At 39.5% G+C, this 19,881-nt stretch overlaps 1 pseudogene; it reads right to left on the bottom strand.

Moving 5' to 3' along the window:
- Window positions 1–16,538: 16,538 nt before the first annotated feature.
- Window positions 16,539–17,790, bottom strand: LOC129025807 (actin, cytoplasmic 2-like; annotated as a pseudogene).
- Window positions 17,791–19,881: the final 2,091 nt, after the last annotated feature.

Raw genomic sequence — 19,881 nt, 5'->3', positions numbered from 1 at the left:
CAAGATGAGCTCCAGGAACAAGGGATGACAAGACACACCCAGTCATCTTTCTTCCATTCAGAGCCACTGTAGGTACTTGATACTCATCAGGAACAGTCTTTTATCCCAAAACCCTCTCATACATAGGATGTTTCAAGGGTAATGTGTTACACATGGGTCACAGAAGGCAACTTTAGCGGGGCAATCAAAGCCATAACATAGAGAAGGAGCTGGTGATTCCAAGTGTAAAGGAAGGATGGTATGCTAAGAAGTTATTGCCCTTGAGGGTGAAGGAGACAAGATGTTAGTGTGACTAAATCAGATGGAGCAAGACAGAAAGCAGGGAATGGATCAAACACTTAGCACAAGGGTCAGTGGTTCCTTAGCAAGGTCAAAGCAGACTTACCATGACATGATGTGGCAACTGCATTCCTAGGAATGAACAATGAGAAATGAAGGCAAATTTACAGGCTATATACATAAATAAATATTCAAGACATCCTTATACACAATGTTCCCAAACCAGGAGCTCCCAAATGCCCATACACAGAAGAAGGGTGAAAAAGCTGTGGCACATCCACACCATGGCATGAGTCTCAGCATGAAAAGGAATGGACTGTTTATGCACTCAGAACAGAGTGACTCTGAAAGTGATTCTGCTAAATAAAAGAAGCCAGATCAGAATGATGCACAAAGACCCAAGTACATACTGTATTTACATGTAATTCTGTAAAATACCTGCTAAATTTTAGTGAAAGAAGCAAATCTGTGATCTGAGATTGGCCAGGGAGAGACTGTTATTGCAGGGAGGAAGGTAAGTTTTCATGACCTTCATCACACTTCTGGCCTTTCGGTGAATGAAATACTCACATGGAGAAAACCACCAGTTCTTCTATCTGCACATGTGCAGTTTACCATATGCCAATCACACTTCAACGAAGCTGTTTTTAAATAAGGAATCACCGTCTGAAGCTTAGAATATGGATGAGCAGGGGTCTGAGAAGGGAGATTCTTTTCTTTTCCTAATTTATGAGGCTATACAATGAGAATTAAGTTGGCCCTGAGCTCAGAAACAGAACAAGCCTGAGAGGAAGGCTCACACAGTCCTTCCTTCTGCAGAGAAGAGTGACAATCTAACATAGTACCCGGCTGCCCCTGAGGACCTTTAGAGGTCAAAGTGACTTTCCTGCTCTTGTGTCTATTTTCTGGTATTTCCTCTTTCATGCAGAATCTTACGTGCCCTCTGATGTAGAGGAAATGTTGTTCAAGTTCTAATATGAACATTCTGGTTCCGTCACAGTAGAGAAATGGGTTGCATTGTCTCTCTTCAAGACAAAGAGAAGGGAAAAGCCATGAGCACAATGTCCATGGTTGTGCAAGTCAGATTGCAAGTGGAGGAAGAGCATCACCATGCCAAGGCAGCAGCAGGACAACCGAAGGTGAAGGTTTCTGCAGAGGAAACAAGGAAGCTTAGGGATTCCCAGAGGAAATCATCCTTCCCATGTGTAGACTCCTGGATTGAAGGTCATCTCTTCTTTTCCCAATGTGAAATGAGCCTGTAACCATCCCTATTTCAGCCTAAGTACTAATTGCACAGGCAAACATGACTGTTCGACAGTTTTTAAAAATGCAAAAAATAAAAGACAAATATGATCAGACACACAACTCACCTCCAGAGAAATGAGTCTTTGAGTTCCTTTTTCCTTCTGGCCCCATGCCCTCTGTTCAAGGAAATTTCAGAATGTATCTTCCCTATAGTCTCAAAGAAGTATAAAATATTGCATCCATAGAAATTAACAAAATTTAGGAAGATAATAAGAAAATTCTGAGATTAGGAAAGACAGCTTGAAATTCTCTTAAAATGTGTAACTCTCAAAAAATCGAAGACAGAATCTAAAAAATATTTCAAAAGCACATATAATTAAAAAAATAAACCATAAGAACAGTGGTTAGCTCTCTGGGAGATAAGTCGCTGAGTTGCAGTAGTGAAATAGCATTTGACATGTAAAAACCCAGGGAGGCAGTTATGAAAGCCCTTGGAATGACAGCTCCATCCCAGGCCTACAGAGATATTGGCTGGGTGGGAACAGGAAAAAGGAAGGCATCCAGCAGTGACTTTTCAGATGGGAGGTTAGAAATGAGGGAAGATGTTAAGGATGTGATAAAAGGAGACAATTTAATTTTAAATAGAAAGAGAGAAGAAAAGGAATAGAAACTTGAAGAAAATAGAAAGCTAAAGAAAAACTTTGTATATACCCAAAGAATACCAAGATGTGTATGTGAATTCACAGTGATAATATACTTCCTACAAGAGGAAAGTCACAAGATTCTATTGTATTGGATCAACAAAATATATATATATATAAATATTTATATTCCATAGTTACTTACAATTTCAATGATAACTAAGAAAGAAACTAAAATCATGGCATTCCTATCATTGGCTGAGGGTGGAGGAAAGGTGGGAATGTAAGAAACTCTGTTGTCCTCTGTGGTACCTAGTTGTTAACAGGTAGTTCAGGTGACTAGAGTGAGGTGCACATGGTGACAGCTCCTTATGTGTAACTCTTGGCTCACCTCTATTTTTCAGTCATGTGCATATATTTTTATTTTCAAAATAAAATATATGAGAAATAATATATTGTGTCAGAGACTCTAGGAACAGTTGCTATTCCAGGTGTACTTGTTCCAAGTCTAATTAAATGTCACAGATTCCAGCAGAAAGTCCTGGCTCTACCCACACTTCCACCCCCTCAAACAAGACCCAAGTAATCACCAGATCCAGCTCAAAAACTCAAGATCTGTCCAAAGGAGATCCACATGTAGGCATCAACAAGGGTATCAATAGACACAACCGCAGAGGTGTCTGCAGTGTGCATCATGAAGTCCAGCCCCTAATTGTAGATCAACTTCCCAGTCTGGAAGGAAATTTCCTTAGAGGATGCCAGTGCTAGTGGCATCAACCACGACTCAGGTGCAGCCATAGAGTGGTCCAGCATGTTACTGTAAGCAGCCAGAAGGCAGACGAAAGGAGCAAGAAAGATGAGAGGGAGGATGGTGACAACATGGTTGGGCCCCTACTGGTACAACTCACTACCCTGCAGTGGCCTGGGGGACACAAAGAACACCATATTTTGGTGGGCAGAGGCTCTCTCAGGTCAGAGCAGTAGGACTTGGAAAGAAACTGAAGCCACTGAGGAATGTTGTTTCCTGTTTCAATTTGGCCACTCGTGGCTGTGGGTCCCAGGATATCACAAATTGCAATGCCTTTCCCATTTTCTCTGTTGCTACAAACACTTGGCTCAGGCTCTGATTGACCTGGCACCCTTGAGGCACTTAATAATGCCTATACTTGAAATTGATAATACGTTAGCACTTTATTTACAATGACTTTCAATGAAGTATTGTTCTCCAGTGTTGAAAATAGGAAAACGATTAACAAGAGCTTGATAGTTATTTGAATAAATGATGACTGATCCTAAAGAACAATTAGGCAGCACTTGATAATACAGAATTTGTATTTCATGAATGCACACTGTGTCTCAATGGTACTCTTAGGCTTTTGATAACCACTTCCACTTAACTTTGCAACAATCCCCATGGCAGGTCCTGGCACCATCCCCATTTTAGAGGTGAGAAGTCACATTAACCTGCCTAGGGTCACACACCTGGGCAGGGCAGGATCTAAATATAAGCTGGCAAAAGAGGTGCCAAGAAACATGATAACAAACTTATGGTATGTGGAAAGGAGGAGAAAAAGTGCACATGGTGTGAAGGCCAGACAAGATGCAGGCCAGCCCGAAATGTAGACCAGATCCACAGCTGGCCAGTCGGTACTTTTCTTATCTTAAAGGATCCTCCTCATCAAAGGAAGATCACAGAGTGCAGGTAGTTTGCTCAAAAAAGCACTGATATGTAGCAGAAACATGAGAAAAGAGAAACAAACAAAATACTAAAAATAAACACAACAGAATTACAACTGGGTTTGTCTTTAGGTGACAGGACTGCAAGTGTCTTTTTCTAAGTCTGTTTTCTCCATTCTCCAAAATAGACATAAATTCAGGTGAGGAGTCAGGCTGCAGGAGTAAGTGTGGGATCAGAGGAAACTGCTGCCCACACCTGGCCCCTGACCTGGACTCCTGGCTGGAGGCTTCCCCTTCCCTGAGGTCTGTCCTTATCCCACAGACAGGGCCCTGTCATCTGTCATCCCTACACCCATTCCATTCCTTAGTCACCGATAAAAAGTAGAGAGGAACTGAACAGGTGAAATGGACTTGTGGCCCATGGGATGACTGTACCTGGTAGTCAGTGGCATTCAAATTGTCTTGTCTCCAGGAAAGTCCAAGCCCAAGTCCTTGAGTGTTTTCTTGGGACTGTGGAGGCCTATTTTATTCATGTCCCTCCAAAAGGGATCAGATGGAAGAAGTTTGTGGGACTCTGAGACCCAGCCTTCTTCCCAGAAGGTAAAGCAGGCCTGTGAGGTGGAAAATGCTGTCACCACAGGGCCACCCCAATATGTTTGTTTATCTCTTGTCCTGTCTTTCATCCAAACAAAAAACCCATAATTGCTAACTGTGGAAAAGCGTGTTTCTGGGATGCCAGTTGTGTTGGTCTCCCCTGTGTGAGAAATTCATGGGGAGCCATGGGGAGCCTCTGAGGAGAAAAGTCTCCTAATTGCCTTCACATATTTATGCCCCAAGTGCATAACTGCTCAGCAGCACTCTACAGGTTGTTCAGGTAGATAACACTCTCTTGAAGCAGTGGAGTATAATCAAACATTTTTGCTCCTCCTGAAACCAACTCCCACCTGTTTCAGGCCCAATAAGTTACAGATCTTAAGTAGGTTAGACACACACACCTTTGCTCAAGGAAATTCATGGAAACTGCCAGTGCCAAACATCTTATTGAATGGCTCACAAGTTCTCCTTCACTGATTAATCCTTTTCCTTATCCCTTACTCCCCCTCCCAAATGCCCTGAGAACAAAGAGCTTGTAAACCAATAAATTAGGTGTAGCCCAAGAGCAATGGGCCATGAGCAAGCCTTCAGTGCTCTGGTCCCCTGGACCCACCTTTTAAATGTTTATTCCATCTCTTTCTAATTCCTTTGTCTCCTCCAGAGTCAGGGTACCAAGTGAATGGTGTGGGGTTGGTTTCCCCAGCACTAACCTGGTACATTCCAAATCTTGATGCTCATATTGTCTCTCAAATCAACACAACAAGCCCTCCTTTGGTGATACAATAGCCATTTCTGTAGCCAAAGTACTGAGCCTATCATACAGGGACCTTGAAATGCAGGCAGGCAGCCACAACACTACTTGGGCCTGTTCTGAGCCTCAGATCTCTGGTTTCAATGATCTCACAGCCAGCTGATTGACAGGGACAGGGAAGTGTGTGGAGGAAGCACTCCCCACACCACTGAACTCCAGCCTGGGTGACACAATGAGATTCCATCTTAAAAAAATTACCTTTAAAAATGCATCCTAATTTTTCTGGGGGTTTTCCAAGATGGCCAAATAGGAACAGCTCCAGTCTGCAGCTCCCAGCATGATCAATGCAGATCAGTGATTTCGGCATTTCCCACAGAGGTACTTGGTTCATCTCATTGGCAATGGTTGGACAGTGGTGCAGCCCACAGAGGTGGGTGCAGCTCACAGAGAGTCAGCTGAAGTAAGGCGGGGTGTCACCTCTACTGGGAAGTGCAAGGGGTTGAGTGATTTCTCTTTCCTAGCCAAGGGAAGACATGACAGACTACCTGGAAAAAAAACGGTACTCCTGTACAAATACTGCACATTTCCAAGGTCACCACATCTGGAAGAACAAGTGATTCTCTCCCATGCCTGGCTTGGTGGGTCCCATGCACACAGAGCCTTGTTCACTGCTAATGCAACAGTTTGAGATCAACCGCGAAGGTGGCAGCCTGGCTGGTAGATGGGCATCCACCATTGCTAAGGCTTGAGTAGGTAAACAAAGCATGCAGAAAACTTGAACTGGGCAGAGCCCACCACAGCTCAACAAGGCCTATTGCCTCTAGACTTTGCCACTGTGGGCCAGGCATAGCTAAAAAAAGGCAGCAGACAACTTTGGTAGACTTAACCATCCCTGTCTGACAGAACTGAAGAGAGCAATGGTTATCCTAGGATGCCATTTGAGGTCTGAGAATAGGCAGACTGCCTCCTCACATGGGTCCCTGACCCTTCTGTAGCCTATCTGAGAGAAACCTCCCAGAAGGAGCTGACCTCATATAGGCAGTTGCCCCTCTGGGACAAAGCTTCCAGAGGAAGAATGAGACAACAATATTTGCTATTCTGTAATATATGCTCTTCTGCATCCTCTGCTCATGACAACCAGGCAGACAGAATCTGGAGTGGAACTCCCCCAAATTACAAAAGACCTGCAGCTGAGGGACCTCATAATTAGAAGAAAAACTGACAAATGGAAAGGAATAGCTTCAACATCAAAAAAAAAGTTCATTTACACCAAAACCCTATGTATAGGTCAAGAACCTCAAAGACCCAAGGTTGATAAATGCACAAAGGTGGGGAGAAACCAGACTAGAAAACATGAAAATTCTAAAAATTAAAGCACATCTTCTCCTTCAAAGGAGCACAGCTCCTCAAAAGCAGTGGAACAAAACTAGATGGAGAATGAATTTGATGAGTTCCCAGAGGTAGGCTTCAGAAGGTTGGTGATAACAAATCTCCTTGACCTAAAGTCACATGTTTGAACCCATCATGTGGAAGCTAAAAACCTCAAAAAGTGATTAAATGAATGGCTAACTAGAAGAAACAGTGTAGAGAAGACCTTAAATGACCTGATGGAACTGAAAACCATGGCACGACAACTTCATGACACATGCATAAGCTTCAATAGCCGATACAATCAAGTGGAAGAAAGGGTGTCAGTGACTAAAGATCATATCAATAAAATAAAGTGAGAAGACAGGGTTAGAGAAAAAAAAGAGTAAAAAGAAAAAATCAAATATTCTAAGAAATATGAGACTAAGTGAAAAGACCAAATCTACATTTGATTGGTGTACCTGAAAGTGAGGGAAAGAATGGAACTAAGTTGGAAAACATTCTTCAGTATATTGTCCAGGATAACTTCCCCAACTTAGCAAGGCAGGCCAACATTCAAATTCAGGAAACATAGATAACATCACAAAGATACTCCTTGAGAATTACAACCCCAAGACACATAACTGTCAGGTAAACCAAGGTTGAATGCAGTAAAAGTATTAAGGGCAGCCAGAGAAAAAGGTTGAATTACTCACAAAGGGAAGCCTGCCAGACCAACGGTGGATCTCTTAGCAGAAACTGTACAAGCCAGAAGAGAGTGAGGTCAATATTTGAGATTCTTATAGAAAAGAATTTCAATGCAGAATTTCATATCTAGGCAAACTAAGCTTTATAAGTGAAGAAGAAATAAAAAGCTTTACAGTCAAGCAAATGCTGAGAGGTTTTGTCACCACCAGGCCTGCCTTAAAAGAGCTCCTGAAAGAAGCACTATATATGGAAAGAAACAACCAGTACCAGCCACTGCAAAAACATGACAAATTGTAAAGACCTTCAATGCTATGAAGAGACTGTATCAATTAATGGGCAAACTATCCAGCAAACATCATAATGACAGGATCATATTCACACATAACAATATTAACCTTAAATGTAAATGGGATAAATGCCCCAATTAAAGGACACAGACTGGCAAATTGGATAAAGAGTTGAGACCTATCAGTGTTTTGTATTCAGGAGACCCATCTCTCATTCAAATACTCACATAGGCTCAAAATAAAGGGATAGAAGAAGACCTACCATGCAAATGGAAAGAAAAAAAAAGCAGGGTTTGCAATCCTAGTCTCTGATAAAACAGATTTTAAACCAACAAGATCAAAAGAGACAAAGAAGGCCATTACATATGGTAAAGGGATCAATTAATGAAGAAAAGCTAAGTATCCTAAATATATATGCACCCAATACAGGAGCACCAAGATTCATAAAGCAAGTCCTTATAGACCTACAAAGGGACTTACACTACCACAGAATAATAATGGGAGATTTTAACACTGCACTGTCAATATTAGACAGATCAACGAGGCAGAAAGTTAACAAGGATATCCAGGACCTTAACTCAGCTCTGCAACAAACAGGCCTAATAGACATCTATGGAACTCTCCACCCGAAATCATATGCATTCTTCTCAGCACCACATCACACTTATTCAAAAATTGACCACATAATAGGAAATAAAGCACTACTAAGCAAATGTAAAACAACAGAAATCACAACAAACTGTCTGCCAGACCACACTGCAATCAAATTACAACCCAGCATTGAGAAATTCACTCAAAACTAAAGAACTACATGTAAACTGAACAACTTGTTCCTGAACGACTGCTGGGTAAATAACGAAATGAAGGCAGAAAAACAGATGTTCTTTGAAGCCAATGTGAACAAAGACACAACATACCATAATCTCTGGACACATTTAAAGCAGTGTGTAGAGAGAAATTTATGGCACTAAAATCCCACAAGAGAAAGCAGAAAAGATCTAAAATTGACACTCTAACATCACAATCAAAAGAAATAGAGACGCAAGAGTAAACAAATTCAAAAGCTAGCAGAAGGCAAAAGATAAGGAAGATCAGAGAAGAATTGAAAGACATAGAAATACAAAAAAACCTTTCAAAAAATCAATGAATCTAGGAACTGTTTCTTTTTTTAAAGATAAACAAAATTGATAGATCCCTAGCAAGACTAATAAGGAAGAAAAGAGAGAAGAATCAAACAGAAGCGATAAAAATGATAAAGGGGATATCACAACCAGTCCCTCAGACATACAAACTACCATCAGAGAAAACCATAAACAACTCTATGTAAATAAACTAGAAAATCTAGACTAAATGGATAAATTCCTGGACACATACACCCTACAAAAACAAAACCAGGAAGGAGTTGAATCTCTGAATAGACCAAAAACAGGCTCTGAAATTGAGTCAATAATTAATAGCCTATCAAACAAAAAATGTCCAGGACCAGATGGATTCACAGCTGAATTCTACTGGAGGTACAAAGAGGAGCTGGTAGCATTCCTTCTGAAATTATTCCAAACAATAAAAAAAGATGTAATCCTCCCTAGCACATTTTATAAGATCACCATCATCCTGATACTAAGGCCTGGCAGAGACACAACAAAAAAAGATAATTTTAGACCAATAGCCATGATGAACATTGATGTGAAAATCCTGAGTACAATACCAGTAAACTGAATCCAGCAGGACATCAAAAAGCTTATCCACAACTATCATGTCATCTTCATCCCTGAAATGTAAATATGGTTCAACTTATGCAAGTCAATAAATGTAATCTATCACATAAACAGAACCAATGACAAAATCCACATGATTATCTCAACAGATACAAAAAAGGCCTCTGACAAAATTCAGTAGTCCTTCATGCTAAAAAACTCTCAATCAACTAGGTATTCATGGAACGTATCTTAAAATAATGAAAGCTACTTATCATAAACCCACAGTCAATATCATACTGAGTGGGCAAATACTGGAACCATTCCCTTTGAAAACCAGCACAAAACAAGGATGCCCTCTCTCACCACTCCTAGTCAACACAGTGTTGGAAGTTCAGCCCAGGGCAATCAGGTAAGAGAAAGAAATAAAGAGTATTCAATTAGGAAATGAGGAAGTCAAATTGTCCCTGTTTTCTGGTGACATGATTGTATATTGAGAAAACTCCACTGTCTCAGCCCAAAATCTACTTAAGCTGATAAGCAACTTCAGCAAAGTCTCAGGATATGAAATCAGTGTGTAAAAATCACAAGCATTCCTATACACCAATAACAGAGAGGCAAAGCATGAGTGAATTCCCATTCAAAATTGCTTCAAAGAGAATAAAATACCTAGGAATCCAACTTACAAGGGATGTGAGGGACCTCTTCAGGGAGAACTACAAAACACTGCTTAACAAAATAAAAAAGGGCACAAACAAATGGGAGAATGTTCTATGATCATAGATAGGAAGAATCAATATCTTGAAAATGGCCGTAGTGCCCAAAGTAATTTATACATGCAATGCCATTCTGATCAAGCTACCAATGACTTTCTTCAGAGAATTGGAAAAAAACTACTTTAAAGTTTATATGGAACCAAAAAAGAAGCACATTGCCAACACAATGCTAAGCAAAAACAACAAAGCTGGAGGCATCATGCTACCTGACTGGAAACTATACTACAAGGCTATGGTAAACGAAACAGCATGGTACTGGTACCAAAACAGATATATTGACCAATGGAACAGAAGACAGGCCTCAGAAATAACACCATACATCTGCAATGATCTCATTTTTGACACATCTGACAAAAAGAAAAAATGGGGAAAGGATTCCTTATTTAGCAAATGGTGCTGGGAAAAGTGGCTAGCCATTTGTAGAAAGCTGAAACTGGATCCCTTCCTTACACCTGACATAAAAATTAATTCAAAATGGATTAAACACTTAAATGTTAAACCTAAAACTATAGAAACCCTAGAAGAAAACTTAGGCAATACCATTCAGAACACAGGCATGGGCAAGCACTTCATGACTAAAACACCAAAAGCAATGGCAATAAAAGTGAGAATAGACAAATAGGATCTAATGAAACTAGAGAGCTTCTGCACAGTGAAAGAAACTACCATCAGAGTAAACAGGAAATCTACAGAATGGGAGAAAATTTGGCAATCTACCCATCCAACAAAGAACTAATATCCAGAATCAACAAAGAATACAAACAAATTTATATAAAAAAAAAGTCATCAAAAAGTGGGCAAAGGATAAGAACAGACACTTCTCAAAAGAGGACATCTATGCAGCCAACAGGTGCAGGGAAAACTGTTCATCATCATTGGTCATCAGGGAAATGCAAATGAAAACCAAAATGAGATACCGTCTCATGCCCCTTAGAATGGCGATCATTAAAAAGTCAGTTGCTGGAGTAGATGTGGAGAAATTGGAATACTTTTACACTGTTAGTGGGAGTAAATTAGTTCAACTACTGTGGAAGACAGTGTGGTGATTCCTCAAGGATCTAAAACTAGAATTACTATTTGACCCCGCAATCCTATTACTGGATATACAGCCAAAGGATTATAAATCATGCTGCTATAAAGAAACATGCACACATTTGTTTATTGTGGCACTATTTACAATAGCAAAGACTTGGAAACAACCCAAATTGTCCATCAATGATAGACTGGATTAAGAAAATGTGGCACATATACACCACTGAATACTAAGCAGCCATTAAAAAAGATGAGTTTATGTCCTTTGCAGGGACATGGATGAGCTAGAAACCATCATTCTCAGCAAACTTTCACAAGGACATAAAACCAAACACCACATGTTCTCACTCACAGGTGGGAATTGAATAATGAGATCAATTGGACACAGGGCAAGGAAAATCACACACCAGGGCCTGTCAGGGAGTGGGGGGGTAGGGATTTGGGGGAGGAATAGCATTAGGAGAAATACCTAATATAAATGATGTGTTGATGGGTGCAGCAAACCAACATGGCACACGAATACCTATGTATCAAACCTGCACACTGTAGACATGTACCCTGGAAATTAAAGTAAATAAAATTTTAAAAATAAATAAATAAATAAAAATGCATCCTATTATGTTCATTTCATGTGTACGACATATACTATGGGATACATATTGCGATTTCAAAGGCTACTATACTGGAGCAAATTAACATATTTCTAATCTCACATAGTTACTGCAATAGTTTTGGTATTTTCTTTTACAAACTTTATGCTGAAATTTGACCCCCAGTGTTGGAGGAGAGGTTGAGTGGGAGATGCTCAGGTCTTGGGGGTGGATAATTTATGAAGAGCTTAGTGTCATTCTTGTGATAAGGAGGGAGATCTTTTTTTATTAGCCTTTGAGAACTCATTAAGAAAAAAAAAGCCTGGCACCGCCCTCCATTCTGTTGCATATATGTGATTATAAATATTTTTCTTTCTGTGCCTGGTTTATTTCACTTAGCATAGTTACCCCCAAGCTCCCCCATGGTGGGGCAAATGGCAAGATCTCATTCTTGCTTAGGGTAAATAATATTTCTTTGTACTGGACAATAAGATTGTTTCCATATTTAGCTATTGTTAATAATGCTGCAATGAACATGAGAGTGCAAATATCTCTATGAGTTAGGGATTTCCTTTGGTTATATGTCTAAAGGAAGAGTTGTTGAGGCATAAGTAGCTTTATTTTTAATTTTCTGGAAACCTCCATACCGATTTTTATAATTGTTACACATTACCAACAACACTGTACATGAGTTTCATTTTCAATACATCCTAGCCAACCTTTGTGATCTTTTCAGTTTTTAATAATAGCTATTATGATGTGAGTTATGTAATGTCTCAACATACCTTTGATTTAATTTTTTTCTGATGATTAATATGTTGAATAGTTTTTCAACACCTGTTGCCCATTTTTATATGTTCCTTGGAGAAATGTCAATTCAGAGTTTTGGCTCAGCTTTTAATATATTTATTTGTTTTGCTACTGTTGAGTTGTACAATGTTGGGGAAAAGAGTCTCATAACACCCCGCAGGTACCTTGAGTCTGGGGGAGACAAAGAACTTAGAAAGAGAGAGAATAAGCATTTAAAAGGCAGGTCCAGGGGGCCGGAGCATCGGAGGCTTGCTCACGGCCCAAAGTTCTCAGGCTCCACCTAATTTAGTGGTTTACAAGCTCTTTGTTCTTAGGGTAGATGGGAGGGGGAGGAAGGAATGAGGAAAAGGATTAATCAGTGAAGGAGAACTCGTCAGTCATTGAGTAAGATGTATAGCACTGGCGGTTTCTGTGAATTCCCTTGAGCAAAGGCGTGTGGCTAAACTACTTAAGATCTTTAACTTATCAGGACTGAAATGGGTGGCAACAGCTTTCAGGAAGAGCCAAGACGTTTGATTATACTCCACTGCTTCAAGAGGGTGTTATCTCCCTGAGCAACCAGTGGAATGCGCTGTGCGGTTGTGCTCTCAGGGAAAAAGACATGAAGGCAGTAAGGAGATTTTCTCCTCACAAGCCACCCATGGCTCCCCATGGGTGTCTCACACAGGGGAGATCAAATCAACTGGCACCCCAGAAACTTTCTTTCCCACATACAATTTCTTCATAAACTTTAGATCTTAACCCATCATCAGATATATAGCTTGAAAATAGTTTCCCCAATATTTAGGTTATTGTATTTGGTCGATTGATTCCTTTTCCATTTGATGTAGTCTTGCTTATTTGTTTTTGTTTATGTGGACTGAGTTTTTATATGGTATTCAAAATAATTATTATCAAGGCCATCGTTCATGAGCTTTTTTCTGTGTTCTCTTCTAGGTGTTTTAGAGGTTGCAGTCTTACATTTAGGATTTTTCAACTCATCTTCATTTGACTTTTGTGTATGATGTAAAATGTGGATCCAATTTTTTTCTTTTGCATGTGGAAATCTAGTTTTCCCAGCACTACTCATAGAAAACATGATCCCTCTTCTCATTTTATCATTTTCCTGCAGATTTCAAAAACTAACTGACTACATATGCTTGGAAGTTCTGTTCTGTTCATTTGGTCATGTTTCTGTGTTCATGCCAATTTCAAATAAGGTCATGTGATTCTTCCTACTTCTTTTTTGTCTCTCAAGAATTGTTTTCACAATTTATGGCTCTCTATATAGCTCTACAAGTTTTATAATTTGTTTTCTATTTCTGTGAAGAATGCCATTGAAATTTTGTTGGATCACATTGAATCTGTGTATTGCTTTTGATGCTATAAATATTTTAACAATATTAACTCTCCCAATCCAGAAGCATAGACAATCTTTCCATTTATTTTTGTCTTCTTAAATTGCTTTTATCAATGTCTCATAGTTTTCAATGGAGAGATCTTTTACTTTCTGGTTACCTTTTTTTAAAGTATTTAATTGCTTTCATATGCTTATAAGTCAGATGAGTTTCTTGAATTCTTTTTCAGTTAGGTAATTATTTATACAATGACGTTACCAAATTTGTTCATTGGTTGTAACAGTTTCTTAAATAGAATATTTGAGCTGCTTTTACATATCGGAGTTTGTCATCTGCAAAGAGAGATAACTTTACGTATTGCTTTAAAATTTGGCTGTCTTTTATTTTTTTTCTCATCAGATGTTTATGTTCCCTATTTGGTTTGTTTCTGTTTTAATTATTATTTTATTCAGTGTGCTAATTTTGAATTTAGTCGTTTTTCCTTCTAGTTTCTTAGATACAATGAGATGTTGCTTGTTTGGTATCTTTTTTTTTAAATGTATGCATTTATTGCTATAATATTCCATGATAATGCTGCTTCACTGCACACCATAGGTTTAAGTATGTTGTTTCAACTATTATTTGTCTCAAGATATTTAAGAATATATATTTTTTTATCTTTTGTTTCATCAATTCATTATTTAGGAGCAATGTTTTTAAAATGTCATGTAGGCTGGGGGGTGGTGGCTCATGCCTGTAATCTCAGCGCTTTGGGAGGCCAAGGCAGGCAGATCATGAGGTCAGGAGATTGAGACCATCTTGACTAACATAGAGAAACCCCGTCTCTAGTAAAACTATGAAAAGTTAGCTGGGGGTGGTGGTGGGCGCCTATAGTGCCAGCTACTCGGGAGGCTGGGGCAGGAGTATGGCGTGAACCTGGGAGGTGGAACTTGTGGTGAGCCAAGATTGTGCCACTGCATTGCATCCTGCGCAACAGAGGGAGACTCTGTCTCAAAAAAAAAAATAAAAATTCATTATTTGTGATTTTTTTTTTAAGATTTCTCCCTTACTGATTTTTGGTTTGCTACTATGACTGTCTGAAAAAATATTAAGTATGTTTTTAGCCATCTTGCTTTGTTAAGACTTGATTTATGGCCTAGCATATGGTCTATCTTAGAGAATCCTCCAGGTGTGTTACAGCAAAATATATATTCAGCTGCTACACGATGAAAAGTTCTGTATATGTCTGTTGGGTTCATTTAGTTAAAAGTACAATTCAAGTCTGGCATTTTCTTATTAATTTTCTGTTAAGTTTATCTATTCCTTGTTTCAATTGAGGTGCTGAAATTTCCTACATTATTTTATTGCTATTTTTTCTTCATTTCTATTTATATTTGCTTTAAATATTTAGGTGCTCCAATGTTGAGTGCAGATGTATATATATAATTGTTAAAACCTTTTGATGAATTCATTGCTTTATTATTAAACGATGACCTTCTTGGTCTTATGACAGGTTTTGAATTGAAATCTCTTTTATAGATAGGAGTATAGCCACTCCTAACATTTTATTACCATTTGCATAGCAGTATCTTCTTCTATTCCTTCAGCCTATGTTTGTCCTTAAAGATTAAGTGGGTCTCATAGGTAATGTGTAGTTGAATCCCATTTTTAAAATGTATTTGGTCACTCCACATCTTTTAATTGCATAATTTAATTCATTTACATTCAAGATAATTATTGATAAGTGAGTTCTTACTACTGTTATCTTGTTAGTTGTTTCTGATTGAGTCATACATCATTTTTTCCTTTCTTCCTCTCATGTCTGCTTTTAAATGTTTAGCATTTAATTATTTTCAGTAGTGATAAGATTTGACTGCTTTGTTTTTATCATTAGTGTTGCCGCTATAGCTTTTGATGTCATCAAAGGCTCAGAGAAAACATCTTAGTTAATAATCAACTAGCTTAAGCTGAAAACTTTTGTCACATAAAAACTCTAGACATTTACCCTCTGTTCCAGTTACATTTTTGACATCACAATTTATATCTTTTATTATTGTGTCTTCCTTAAAAGCCTATTGTTGACAAGTCTTTTGCCGAATGATTTCAAGCCCCTCCATTTTTTTGTTTATTTTCCCTTAGTGCTTTTAGAATTTTCTTTATTTCTCAAACTTTGAGAGCTTGATTCTTTTTTTTTGGCAACACTTTTATTTTTCCTTATACAGTGATGTGTTGCTGAGGCCTAATGTTCTCACATAACAGTAGAAAACCAAAATTTGTTGTCATCTCTTTAAAGAATTGAGAATTTCATACAAAAAACCTTACGTAAATTAAAAGGATAAATACATTTACAGGTGTAAATGCAAACTGCTTCCAACTCAAGGCAAGTGACAGCCCACAGTGTTCTGGCAGAAAACATCAGCTAAGAAAGGAAACTGGGTCCTATGGCTTGCACTTTCCAACCCTGACAGAGAGGCAGGACAGAAGTAACTGGTTCAGAAGCCCTTGCCATCCTCTAGAGACATCCCAGAACACTAAGTCCTGACACATTACTACCCTGCACAGATCAGAGGCTACTGGCCATGCAGACTCACCAAGCCACAGACTAGTCTTCCACAACCACGTTCTTACCTCAGCAGTCATGAAGTGACCAAGCCACATGCACTAAAGTTTGAACTCAAAGATACGTACACAGTATTAAACAAATACCAAGGGGAACAGTTAACTTGAATACAAGGTCAAAACCAGCAACAAGTTCTACAATCCAGTGCTGATATCAGATAAAATCTTCAAGGACAATTTCTTTTCAAACGCTTATTCCAGTTTCATGAGGCTGGCATGAGGTGTATGCATTTGCCAAGGGCAAATTTATACTTCTGTATTAACCCATGCAGCAAATGCTACACATCTGCTCATTCCATTTAGAAGCATTTGTGGTGGATGATGGAGGGGCCCAACTCATCATACTCCTGCTTGCTAATCCACATCTGCTGGAAGGTGGAGACTGAGGCCAGGATGGAGCCACCGATTGAAACTGAGTACTTGCACTGTAGGGGTGCAATGATCTTAATCTTCATGATGCTGGGCACCAGGGCAGTGATCTCCTTCTGCATACTGTCAGCAATGCCTGGGTACACCGTGTTGCTGCCAGATAGTACCATGTTGGCATACAGGTCTTTGCGGATGTCCACGTCATACTTCATAATGGAGTTGAAGGTGGTCTCTCAGATGTTGCAAGATTCCATGCCCAGAAAGGAAGGCTGGAACAGCACCTCCGGACACTGGAACCACTCGTTGTCAATGGTGATGACCTGGCCATCGAGCAGTTCATAGCTTTTCTCCAGAGAAGATGAGGATGTGGCAGTGGCCATCTCCTGCTTGAAGTTCAGGGAGATCTAGCATAGCTTCTCCTTGATGTCATGCATGATTTCCCACTTGGGTGTGGTGGTGAAGCTGTAGCCTAGCTTGTTGATGATCTTCATGAGGTTCTCAGTCAAGTCCCAGCCAACCAGGTCCAGATGCAGGATGACATGGGGAAGGGATTAGATCGCCTAGAAGGGCACCATGTTGGTGACCTTCTGTCTAGAGTCCATGAAAATGCCAGTGGTGCACCCAAAGGCATAGAGGGACAGCAAATCTCGGATGGCCACATACATGGCTGGGGTGTTGAAGGTCTCAAACATAATCTGAGTCATCTTTTCTCTGTTGGCCTTGGGGTTCAGGGGTTCCTTGGTTAGCAGTGCTGGCTGCTCCTCTGGGGCCCCATGCAGCTCATTGTAGAAGTGGTGCCAGATCTTCTCCATGTTGTCCCAGTTGGTGACGATGTCATGCTTGATGGAGTACTTCAGGGTCAGGATGCTGCGCTTGCTCTGGGCTTCATTGCCCACTTAGGAGTCCTTCTGGCCCATGTCCACCATCACGCCCTGGTGTCGGGGGCACCCCATGATGGAGGGAAACATGGCTCGGGGAGTGCCATCCCTAGCAAAGCCAGTTTTGCACATGCCAGAGCCATTGTCAATGACCAGCATGGCGATCACTTCTTCTATTGCGATGGGCGGAGGAGTGGGATATTGGAGCCGCAGAACAAGGTGAGCGAGCTAGCAGTGGTGACTGGGAGCGAGAGTTTGATTCTTGTTTGTTGTGGGATAGTTTTATGCAGTATTAACCTTTTTTGTAGTCTCCGATCTTTCTGAACCTATGTATTCATATTTGAATCAAATTTTTGAAAGTTGTTATTATTCATTTGAATATGCTGTATATAACTTCCTTTTCCTGAACTCTTTCATGAATATTGCTAAATCTTAGATTTGCTTATTTAAGGTAATTCTGTATATCTGGTAAATGTTCTTCATTCTTTTTGATTGCTTTTCTGTTTTGTTCTTTGCGAATTTCTTAATAACCTATGTTAATTTACTTTTATTTTCTTTTTACTTTTGCTTTTTTTTTTATTTATTTTAGACAAAGCCTCTCTGTGTTGCCCAGGCTGGAGTTCAATGACACCACATTGAATCCCTGAAACATCAGGGTTTCACCATGATGTCCAGACTGGTCTTGAACTGCTAACCTCAAGTGATCAACACATTTCAGCCTCCCAAAGTGCTGTGATTACAGGCCTGAGCCTGCACACCTGTCCCTAATAACTCATTTTACAGCTCACTGATTCTTTATTCTGTTTGACCTATTCTGCTGTTGAAAGCCTGAATTTTCCACTTCAATCAGTATATTTCTCAGTTCCGGGACTCTTTTTATTTTTAAATAATTTCAGTCCATTTTTAAAAATTTCTTTCAGAAGTGTATCAGTTCCTTTTCTGTGTTGTTTTAGAGATCTGAGTTTCCTGAAAACTTATATCTTGATTTCTTCATCCAATAAACACTGATAGCCATCTCATTAATTAGCATTGGTCAATGGTTTATGTTTTGTCCATTTAGGGAAGTTATAATTTCCTGTTTGGTATTATTTCTTGTAGTTGTACATCTATATCTCTTTATTGAAGGAGTAGTTATTTAGTTTACTGTTTTCTCTGTCTTATTTTGCATTTTGAGTTTTCTTTAAGACATAAGTATTGTGGGGCATTGTTTGCTTGATTTTGGCTAGGTCAGTGCCTCTGTTTTGGCAGTAGATGTTGCCTTAAGCCCAGGTTTATCACAGCTCTAACAAACTTTGAAACACTGCCAGTCTCCTATCTGAGAGATTTTGAAAGGGATATCCTAAGAGTGTGGGAAGGCTCTCTATCGGTTTCTGATCGAGGAAATTATGCACTCTACCTCCTACCTTATGTTAACGCTGTCATGGCACTCAGGGTTGACATCTCCTGTGACTGAGATATGCAGGCTGGTGATGGTACTCCTGCCTTTCTACTTCATGCCTGGTTGTCCTCAGGTTTTTTTCTCTCTTTTCAGCACTCACAGGGCTTCCTTGGGTGAAGACAAGAATAAGTCTCCTGCCAGGGAATCCACAGTGATGGGGAATCTGTCCATCCACTTCAAATTTTTTTTATTCTGTGTAGTAACCAAGAGTCGGAGGAGTTTTTTTTCTTTTCTTTTTTTAATGTGAATATAGATGAGTATTTTTATTTTATTTTATTTTATTTTATTTTATTTTATTTTATTACCCTTTAAGTTTAAGGTTCATGTGCACAATGTGCAGGTCAGTTAGGTATGTATACATGTGCCATGCTTGTGTGCTGCACCCATTAACTCATCATTTAGCATTAGGTATAACTCCTAATGCTATCCCTCTCCACTCCCTCCACCCCACAACAGTCCCCAGAGTGTGATGTTCCCCTTCCTGAGTCTATGTGTTCTCATTGTTCAATTCCCACCTCTGAGTGAGAACATGTGGTGTTTGGTTTTTTGTCCTTGCAACAGTTTGCTGAGAATAATGATTTCCAATTTCATCCATGTCCCTACAAAGGAGATGAACTCATCATTTTTTATGGCTGCATAGTATTCCATGGTGTATATGTGCCACATTTTCTTAATCCAGTCTATCATTGTTGGACATTTGGGTTGGTTCCAATTCTTTGCTATTGTGAAAAGTGCTGCAATAAACATACGTGTGTGCATGTGTCTTTATAGCAGCATGATTTATATTCCTTTGGGTGTATACCCAGTAATGGGATGGCTGCCCAATAACA

Source organism: Pongo pygmaeus, chromosome Y (genome assembly GCF_028885625.2).
Source record: "Pongo pygmaeus isolate AG05252 chromosome Y, NHGRI_mPonPyg2-v2.0_pri, whole genome shotgun sequence".
NCBI lineage: Eukaryota > Metazoa > Chordata > Mammalia > Primates > Hominidae > Pongo > Pongo pygmaeus.
This window is presented reverse-complemented; position numbering and strand designations above follow the sequence as displayed.